This window comes from Solanum dulcamara, chromosome 9 (genome assembly GCF_947179165.1).
Source record: "Solanum dulcamara chromosome 9, daSolDulc1.2, whole genome shotgun sequence".
NCBI classification, from domain to species: domain Eukaryota; kingdom Viridiplantae; phylum Streptophyta; class Magnoliopsida; order Solanales; family Solanaceae; genus Solanum; species Solanum dulcamara.
The window spans coordinates 66,323,541-66,334,448 of NC_077245.1; positions in this window are offsets into that span (position 1 = coordinate 66,323,541).

Here is a 10,908-nt window from a genome sequence, read left to right on the forward strand (position 1 = left end):
TTTTTGGCCGAAGTGAGTTTTTTTAAAGGGCATATTAGACCTTTCCCAAATTATTAGTTAATGAACCTAAACGTTTTTAGGACCTAATTCAATTCTATAAATTAACATAAAGCTCTAATTCTATTCATTCTTCTATAATTCATCTATCAAATAGTTTTCTCTCTACAAAAAGGCTTTCAAGGGTTTCCATTGAAGACTTCAAGTAAATTCACTCAAGCTCTCCATCAAAACTCTCAAGTTCTTCCAAATTAATTGGTGTTCTCACTCAAGGTATGTGGGTATTGATTCGTGGATCCTTTCATCCATGAAGCCCAATCAATTTGTCAAGGTTTTCTATCAAATTAAAGTATGGTATTTTATGGGTTTTGTGATATCTATTCCAATTGCATGAATTTTGATTTAAAGTATGATCATAAGTCTATTTTGATATAAATTGATGTTTATTGAATTAAATTGAAGAGCTTTTCCATGAATCTCCTATTTTGATTTATAGGGTTCATGATGTAAATTATGAGTATTTTGAATTATACTTCCAAAGGATATTATCTATATGAATCATGATGGGCTGATCTAAAGTTTATGATCATGTACGTTTTCAAGTGAATTACATGATTTTCAAAGTCAATTGACTATTCAATTGAGTTTTACTCTAAGTTCAAGGTATGAATTTCATGCAAGTTATGAAGTAAGGTGAATGCAAATATGATTGTAATGATGAAAGGAAAATTCTCACATTACAAGTATGTAATGAAAATGAGCTACTCTATGATTTCAAACCTATGATCATTACTATGATATATGAAATTATGCTCTTATTTTATGTATGTATTCCGTCGAGAGTCTTTCGGAAACAACCGTCCTACCTTGGTAGGAGTAAGGTCTTCGTATATTTTACCCTCTCTAGACCCTACATTGTGGGATTTCTCTGGGTTGTTATTGTTGTTGTTGTTGTTGTTATGTATGTATTCCATGGGATTTGACTTAGCACCGAGTGGACTTAAGGTGGGGGCCCTACCAAAAGCCTTAGTAGCAGCCTCATGTACCATAAACTACGTGCCATCGTAGGTTGTCTTTATGGCCTAGCTAATGGATCCACAAATAGCACATGTTCATGATCAGTATCTACCTTGGCAAAGTAGCCTCCTCTTTCTCGATGTGGGTATCATCGAATTCCATGTTACAGCTCGCATGGTCTCATTGTTGGTTATGGTTCCTATCCCACATAAGTATGATCTCTTAAGTATGTTATGATTTTGAATTTATTTTTTTAAATGCTTTGGTTAATAAGATTTACTCATGACTTTACGTATTCCATCTTATCATGTGTTTTACTTGACCTTTGCATTTCATGATTTACGTTGCATGTCACGCCCTCATACTTAGTACATTCCAACGTACTAATGCATACTTTTTGCCTATATTGTCTCATAATGTAGGGGTTGATGTTGAAGATCCTAATCATCCATGTAACTAGTAGGTGTTCTCCATCCGACGGTGTTTTGGTGAGTCCTCATTGACCAGGGACTATTTTCAAGTTGATTACTATTTCCTTTTCAGAATACTTTTATTTGCGTTGTATATTGAGGGTGAGCTAAGGACAGGTCTTAGCCCCCGCCCACACTCATGTTTAGAGGCATCTACTTGGACATATGTTTGAGTCTATGTTGTTATAAGATATTTTCAGATTTTTATTCATGTTTTAGACTCTCTTATGATGTTTCTGCTTTTATATTTTACCTTATCTATGCTTATGATATGTACAAGAGGCTTGGTTGGAGCCTTTCGGGATTTCGATCGCCGTGTTATGACTAGGCTCTAGGTCGGGTCGTGACAGTATTGGGATATTTATGTAATCTACTAATTATAATTACCCTTAAAATAAAAAGGTGCTTACATATAAATATATATATATATATATATATATATATATATATATATATATATATATATATATATGTATGCTTTTGGGCTGCCCACTTTTATTTTTTGGGGCAGTCACCTTTCTAGTAAGTGTAAGGTGATAAGTATCACTTTGAAAGACTTTCTATTATACTTTATCTCTCAATTTCGAATTCTTAAATCTAAGGAGACACTTTTAACCCTCTCTTCAGCATAATATTCACAAGAAAACTTGTCCTTTCAACTAGAACTCAAAAGCAACCCCTCACTTGTGGTAAGTGTTCAAATCCATTTTTTGGAGTGTATACCTAGTAGTAATTTTTGAATATCTTGTTGTGTAGACCTTTGATTTTAGTAAATAAATATGTTTTAGAAAGATAAAACATGTACCTACAACTCTTATTTGTATGTTTGAGCCTAGATCTACTGTTATTAAGTCGACAAAAAGAGGATGAAACATAGGATAAGTTTTGTCTAGATTCTTGATTTTAAAATCTCTCATGTATAACTGTTAGTGTTTTGATGATATCTTTTTGTACAAAATGTTTTTTTTGGTGATTTCTTTTGGGTTTCAAACTTAATCCATAGATCTAAATGTTTCATGAAGGATATAAAGTCCAGTTGTGTCATTTTTATTTTCAAAATTTAGATACAACCTGAGGTACTTGGCTTGCTGAATTTACTATTTTGGTAACATAATTCAGTTGAAAATATTCTAGGATTACTTTTAATGATAAATCTTATTTTATGTCAATATTATGGATATTCTGGTTAAAGAGGGCATTTAATGGTATTTTCAAGATTGTTCATATCGTGTACAAGTTTAGGAACTTGATACATTGGTTGGTCTACGGTTTGAACTCTTGAAGTTGTATAGGATTGTTGCATGCTAAAAGGCTGAGGTTTGTGTATAAACTTGTACTTGTACTCTTGTTACCTGCTAGTATATTTGAAAGCCTATCTTGGTACGTTTGTTATTTCCTGAAATTTTGTATTGTTATGTTGGTATCTTTGAAGATTTGCAAGACACTTGTTTGTCTTGCCCACTTGTACGAATTTCTCAATCACTTGACATTTTTGTGGACTTTGTCCTTCTTGTGGCTGTGACTTTGTCACTATTAGCATGCCTCTTGATTCGGACCCTTTGTCATCTTGATTATGGATTTTTAGTTCGTTTTAAGTATGGAAGTTGTCCATTTTGAGTATGAATTAGGAAGCCATTTTTAATATGGTTCTTGGTTTTCTTGATTATTGGGTTTTTACCCTTCTTCATACAGAGCTCCAGTCTTTCTTCATACTTGATCATATTTGGTGTGACGGCATGACATACATACTGGGCAAAACTTGGGCTAAATCTTGTAAATATGGTTGTATAAATTATTGGCACTTAAACTTTTAAATATAGAACTTGATACTCGTGATATATTTTTTGGCTTGATTTGTTTATTATGAGTACATTTGTGCTACTCATGACTTGAGAAAATAAATTAGAGAATCTAAAAGCTTCAAACTTATAGTATTACACCTTTAACTATGTTTAAATGGGCTAAATGTTACTACTAGATTATGTAAATATATCTTATGGGAAGTTTTTTTTAAAAGAAATGTCATGAGTATTATATACGGTCTCTTTTTAGATAGTAGCATCCTCCCAATAGGGTTTCTACATAGAGTCTTGCAGAACAATATGGACATGTCTGTACTTTTCTTCGAGAGGCTACAGGATTTTAGAAAAAGTTTCACTGTCTTCCTTCTTTCGTGTTATAACTTGATTCCAATTGGTATCTGGTGATTCAAATTGGCATCTAATCGCTTTCACTCTCTTGTATGCAGATGATTAATACACGTTACAATGGTGTCAGGACAATAGCTCCAGTAGAGCCTAAAAAAGAGCCAGTCATTTAAGGTCATGTCAAAGGGAGAGGCAGGGGTAGAGGGAGGGAAGCACCTGCTAGAGTAGAGGTCCCTATCGAGGAGGTACTGGCAGATGAGGCCCCTCTGACTCCCTAAAATGAGTTTGATGGGGAGGTAGAAGTTGGAGAGGAACAAGAGCGAGCAGAACAAGAGGAGGGTACCCAAAATGTGGTTGTTGGTATCCCCCCTCTGAATCCAATCTTAGCCCAATAGATCATGGTATTCTTGAGTGGGCTAGCTGGTACTGACGACATCCCTACCATGCCTATAGCACCAGCTCCTATTGATTTTCTGTTTCCTGCTGCAGTTCAGCCAACAGATGAAGTAGTAAGCACAAATGCATTCTTCAGGCCACTAATGGGTCCTGTGATGACTGATACTGAGCATGACATGCTCACCAAATTCCTCAAGGTCAAATCTCTAGTTTTTCATAGTACTGAAAATAAGGATGTCTACGAGTTTATTCTTGATTGCTATGAGAGGCTACACAAGCTCGGCATAGTGTATCAGTATAGAGTAGAGTTTGTGACTTTTCAGCTACAGGAAGAGGCCAAGCAGTGGTGGAGGGACTGTGTGGAGTGTTGTTCACCTGTGTTTCCGCACCCTGAGGAAAAGGAAGAAAGATGAGTTTATGGCCCTTGAGTAGGGAGGATTATCAGTGGCTGATTATGAGGCCAAATTTCATGCACTATCCAGGTACGCTACTCAGCTGGTTACTACTGAGAAGGAGAGGATCAGGTTGTTTGTGAAGGGGTTGGATCCCGAGTTGTACGTACTTTCTATTCATATGAATTTGTCTGGCAAGAACTTCAACGAGGTCACAGATTTTGTTAAGAAAGTTGAATGTGTGAGGAAGGATTGGCAAGCAAGGCTTTGGCTAAAAGGCCTAAGAGTCCAGGTAACTTCCAGGGGTCTTATTCCAGAGGGTCAGATAGGCCAGTGATTATTGCCCGGCAAATTCAGTCAGTGCTGCTCCATTCCACTAGCAATTTTTCAGGTACTCCACAGCAGCATCAGGCCATGAGGGCTGGGGAACATTATTTCCAAGTAGCCGCCTATCTTTTAATTGTAGTTTTTTTAACTATGGAGAGCAGTCCATATACGGCGAGAGTCCCCTCACCCCCGTGGGACAGTTTCTGCACCCTAGCATACCAAAACATTGGTCCTAGCAGCTGGAGGGAATGGTGGCAGAGGACGCCCGCAAGGTAGAAGAGGAGGAAATCTAAGAAGCTGTGGGGGCTGGGGCAATAGTTGTGCAAGTGAGGGAGTAGCCCATCCAGGCAAGAAGATGGCCCGTTAGGATGACCAGGCTCATTTTTATGCATTCCTAAGAAATACCAAGGCAGAGGCATCTGACGCAGTTATCACGGGTACTATTCTTGTATATGACCGGATGGTTACTGTTTTATTTGATCCGGGTTCTACTTATTCCTATTTTTCTATAAGATATGCCTTGGGATTTGATGTATTGTGTGCTATATTGGATGCTCCTGTTCATGTTACTACCCCTGTTGGAGAGTTGTCATAGTCACACATTTGTATTGTTCTTGTTCTATTATATTTATGGGATACCAAACTTGGGTTGATTTAGTGATCCTAGACATGATAGATTTTGATGTGATCTTAGACATGAATTTATTGTCCCCCTACTTTGTTGTACTTAATTACAATATAAAGAATGTATCTCTAGAGATCCCAGGAAGGGAAAGGTTAGAATGGGAAGGAGTGTACAAGCCTAAGCCAGCTAAGTTCATATCCTTTCTTGTTGCTAGAAAAATGATGGGGCATGATTGTTTGGCCTACTAGCCCATATTTGGAATGTGGAGGTAGAGTCTCCTTCTATTGAGTCTATTCCAGTAGTATGTGAATTTTCAAAAGTTTTCCCTTCAAACTTACTTGGTATGCCTTCTTACTGAGACATAGACTTTTGCATTGATTTAGAATCTGGTAGTCATTCAATTTCCATTCCTCCCTACTGTATGACTTTGGTAGAGTTGAGAAAACTTAAGGCTCAGATTCAGGAGCTTCTTAATAAGGGGATCATTCATCCCAGTGCTTCCCCTTGGGGTACTCCAGTGTTGTTTGTGAAGAAAAAGAATGACAGTAAGGGAATGTGCATTGACTATCGATAGTTGAATAAGGTCACCATCAGAAATAAATACCATTTTCCTTTTATTTATGACCTTTTTGATTAGTTGTAAGGTGCCTCAGTCTTCTCAAAGATTGATATTAGTTCTAGGTATCATCATTGAAAATTAGACCTAGGGATGTGCCCAAAATAACTTTTAGGACCAGGTATGGGCACTATAAATTTTTAGTAATGTCCTTTGGGTTGACCAATACACCTTCATCCTTTATGAGATTGATAAATGGGATGTTCAAAATGTTCCTAGATTTGTTCGTGATAGTATTTATAGAAGATATATTGGTGTAGTCAAAAAATGAACAGGAACATGCAGATCATCTTCAAATTATGTTGGGAGTTTTGGGAAGACAAATGTTGTATGTCAAATGTCTAAGTGTGAATTTTGGATGCCTTTTGTTGACTTTTTAGGCCATGTTGTTTCAAAAGAAGGATTAATAATGGACCCATAAAATATTGAGATAGTTAAAAATTGGACTAGGCCTAGTTCTGTGACAGAGGTTAGAAATTTTCTAGGACTGGCCAGTTACTATCGCCGGTTCATAAAAAAATTTACTTCTATTGCTACTCACTTAACCAGGTTGAATAAAAAGGAAGTACCATTCGAGTGGACTATCAAGTGTGAAGAGATCTTCCAAAAGCTCAAAAATCTCCTGACCACATCACCAATTTTGACCCTACCGATCTAAGGTAAAGATTTTATTGTTTATTGTAATGCTTCACATTCTGGTTTGGGTGTTGTGTTGATACAGGATAAGAATATTGTAGCATATACTTCTCGACAATTGAAGATGCATGAGAGAAATAACCCAACTCATGACTTGGAGTTGGTAGCAGTAGTGTTTGCACTAAAAATCTGGAGACATTATTTGTACGGTGTTAAGTGTGAGGTTTTTTATTGATCACTACAGCTTACAGCACGTGTTCACCCATAAGGAACTTCGGTATGAGGAAAAGCCAGTTGCAATTCTTGATCATCACGTACAAAAATTGAGTACTAAGGAGATCAAGATGGTTAAACTGCAATGGAAACATTGTTCGGTAGAGGAAGCTACCTGGGTGACTGAGAAAGACATGTGAGAAAAGTATCCTCAACTGTTCGACGAAACAGGTACTACATATTCCCATCATTAGGTAGCCGGGTATCTATTGTAATGACATATTCCCATCGTTAGGTATAGGCCAATGGGTAAGAATTTCGGGCAAGAAAACTTCAGATAGTAACTTTGGAAAATTTTAGCCTAGGTCAGACTTGGATGAATTCTAAGTCAGGTGAAGTCAAGGGTGATAACGTGAATGATAGAAGGTCAAATTTTTAATTTTACAGGACGGGATAATAGCCAAGATGATATGGAGCATTTACGGCTTCTCGAAATCGTATTTGGGCGAGCAAACCTCCCGGAATTGAAGTTAGCGTGAAGAGTTTATTTTAATACATCTTTGAAAATGGGTGTGTTATAAAATAGGGGATTGGATAACAAACACTGAGCTTACTATTTCCGCATATCCTGCCAGACCTGGGCTGCCAGGGTGGGACAGTCGCGACTTAAATCGTGAAAAAGATCAGAAATAGTCTTTTCTGCAACAATCAGTTTCTAAACCCACAAAAAGTGACCTAGGGCGATTTCCATTGATTTTCCACGGATTTCCATGCTTAAGGTAAGGGTTTTACTCCCTATATTCATACTTTGATTCTTAGAAACTAGAAGTACAGGTTGTAATCATTGGGGAGGGTTTGAACTGAAAATCTATAGTAAAAAATAGCCCTAAGGTAAGGTTAGGATCATGAGTTTGGCCAAGGGAGTGAAATTTTATTATATTTCTTGATATTTAGGCCATTGTATTTATCCTTAAATATATATTTAATATTTTCTAAACCAACATCGAGAAGAACGAATCCGAAAAAGAAAGGTTCTTGCATTGTAAGGTTGTGAAACCTTGAATTTGAGGTAGTTGATGGTCTAGTTTCCCGTATGTGTTTCATATACTTGCTAAATTAATTCATGATATGGATGTGTGTATATGAATAGAGAAACATGCTAGATTATGTGTGAAATGATCATTTGCTGGACTGTTATTGTGATGAACCTGTTCTTGGTAGTATAAATGTTGTAAACATTGAATGTTCTTAAGATTGTGATATCTTGGGATCGGGCTTCACATTTCGATAAATAATTTGGATCGAGTGTCATATTATGACATGTATTTGGATCGGGTGTCACGTTTCGACACATACTTGGATCGGGTGTCATGTTTCAAAATAAGGTTGATTGTTTGTAGGTCCCTTGAGAGGACCCTTGTATGAAATTATAGCATGTGGAAGACATTGAGTTGTGATATTGATATATGGTTGACTTATTTTGTATATGTATATGCCTATTATATTCAATTTACTTGTCTATGACCCGCTTACTGGTTCACCATGTGATCCTACCAGTACACCATTATTTTGTGTACTAATACTACTCTTTCTCTGCCCTTTTTTTAGTACAAGGTATATTCAGCCGACTGCAAAGAGACCTCAGTTGGAGGATTAGAAGTTGTACCAAGTCTAAGGGTGAGCTATTCTATCATGCTGCCATGGACTTATTCATTAATCTCAGTCCTTCTTTCGGGACTCCAATGTTTAGACACTGTTTAGTATTTTGACTTCTGTTTGGGGAGCATTCTCCCCTTTCTTACATTGACACTGCTTAGAGATTTGGTACGAATGACTTTCAGCTCCTAGAATGTGTTGGCTTCCGCATATTTAGAGTTATTAAAATTATTGGCTGGGTTTATGGGAACTCAGTATTATTTTCTGATTATATTCCTGCTTTTGTAAGGTTTTTCTTAAGTTGATAAGCTGGGTTGTAGAAATGGTTCTCCCACTGAAGTAAGTATTGTGGGTACCAGTCACGGCGGGTTGGGGTCTTGAAAAAGTTGGTATCATAGCCTAGGTTGATTGATCTTGTTGTATCAAAATGAGTCTAGTAGAGTCTTGCGGAATGGTACAAAAAATCTTTACTTTGCTTTGAGAGTCTACAGGATTTTAAGAAAAGTTTCACTATCTTCCTTCCTTCGTGCTATAACTTGATTCCAATTGGTATCTGGTGATCCAAATTGGTATGTAATCACTTTCAATCTCTTGTACAGATGGTTAACACACGTTACAATTGTGTCAAGCTAGTAGCTCCAGTTGAGACCAAAAAATATATAGCTATTTGAGGGTGTGGGAGAGGGAGAAATAGGTGAGGTAGGGACAGAGGGAGGGAAACACCTGTCAAAGTAGAGGTCCCTATTGAGGAGATGCTGGTAGGTGAGACCCTCCGACTCCTTAGAATGAGTTTGAGAGGGAGGTAGAAGTTTGAGAGGAATAGGAGCGGGCAGAACAAAAGGATGGTACCCAAACCGAGGTTGTTGGTATCCCCCTCTAAATCCAATCTTAGCCCAACAGATCATGGCATTCCTAAGTGGGATAGCTGGCACTGGCGCCATCCCCACCATGCCCACAATACCATCTCTTGTTCACCGTCCGTTTGCTGCTAAAGTTTAGCCAATGACCCTCGAACCATGGATAAATTTAGAGAGAAGAATCAAGGGAACAAATAGATTTGTACACACATATTTTATCAATAATATTATGTTTCTTCATATTTTATTTGTGATTGAGATTTATTTTCTACCACTTTAAAATTTGTTGCAAACATGGTGATATTTTTGTTAAGTTGTAATTGAAATTTTAGCTTGATTGGTATAGATTTAGCTTAGTTTTTATTATATTTTGCGATCCAAAAATGAACGCACTTTTTTAAGTTCTTGCAAAATCAACTTTGGGATTGACACATCGCCATTTTGTATTGGTTAGAGCCTTTTTTAGATTCTCACTCACTTGAGGTAAGTGTTTTCACGTCGTACTTCCACGTCAACACATAAGGTTGCAAGAATTAAGGAGATTTGTACACACATATTTTATCAATAATATTATGTTTCTTCATATTTTATTTGTGATTGAGATTTATTTTCTACCACTTTAAAATTTATTGCAAACATGGTGATATTTTTGTTAAGTTGTAATTGAAATTTTAGCTTGATTGGTATAGATTTAGCTTAGTTTTTATTATATTTTTCGACCCAAAAATGAACACACTTTTTTAAGTTCTTGCAAAATCAACTTTGGGATTGACACATCGCCATTTTGTATTGGTTAGAGCCTTTTTTAGATTCTCACTCACTTGAGGTAAGTGTTTTCACATCGTACTTCCACGTCAACACATAAGGTTGCAAGAATTAAGGAGAGAAAATTTAGGAGGGTAATATATCCCCCGTAACTAAAGGGCATGTCGCTGATTCAACTTTTTTTACAACAACCACTTGATTTAAACTCAGGTTTTATATTCAAAATTCAAGACCACACACTTTCTTCAAAGCATTATACTTCAATTGCTATAGATTTAAAAAAACACTATTATGCAATAACTCCTTAAAATATCTTTTACAAGAGTTGTTTAAAAAAGTACACTACAAAAAAGGAAGAAATTAGGTCCTTCACAATAGACTGGAAGAAGATTATTGATCAAATTTGATTTCAACTACATTGAAGAATTCTTGAAGGATTCACTACTAAAAAGTTGTTAAAAAACTACGGAACAAAAAGCAAAATTATGACGAACAGTGACTCCATATCCGTCATTTATTTTGACGAATTTTTGCGCCAAAAATAAATTTACATATATAGCGACGTTGTCCATCGCTTTTAATAAAAAAATATTATTTACGACGCCGTCTATTGCTTTTAATTAATTTTAATTTTTTTGTTTTTTTTAAATATAGCGATGGACGGCATCGATACATCCGTCGCATTTTGGCAAAAGACTTGGTTAATTTTTTAAATAGCGACGGACTGTATCGTATTGTCCGTCGATTTTTGGGTCAAATTAATAGTCAAACATTTTTAAAATACGATGGACACA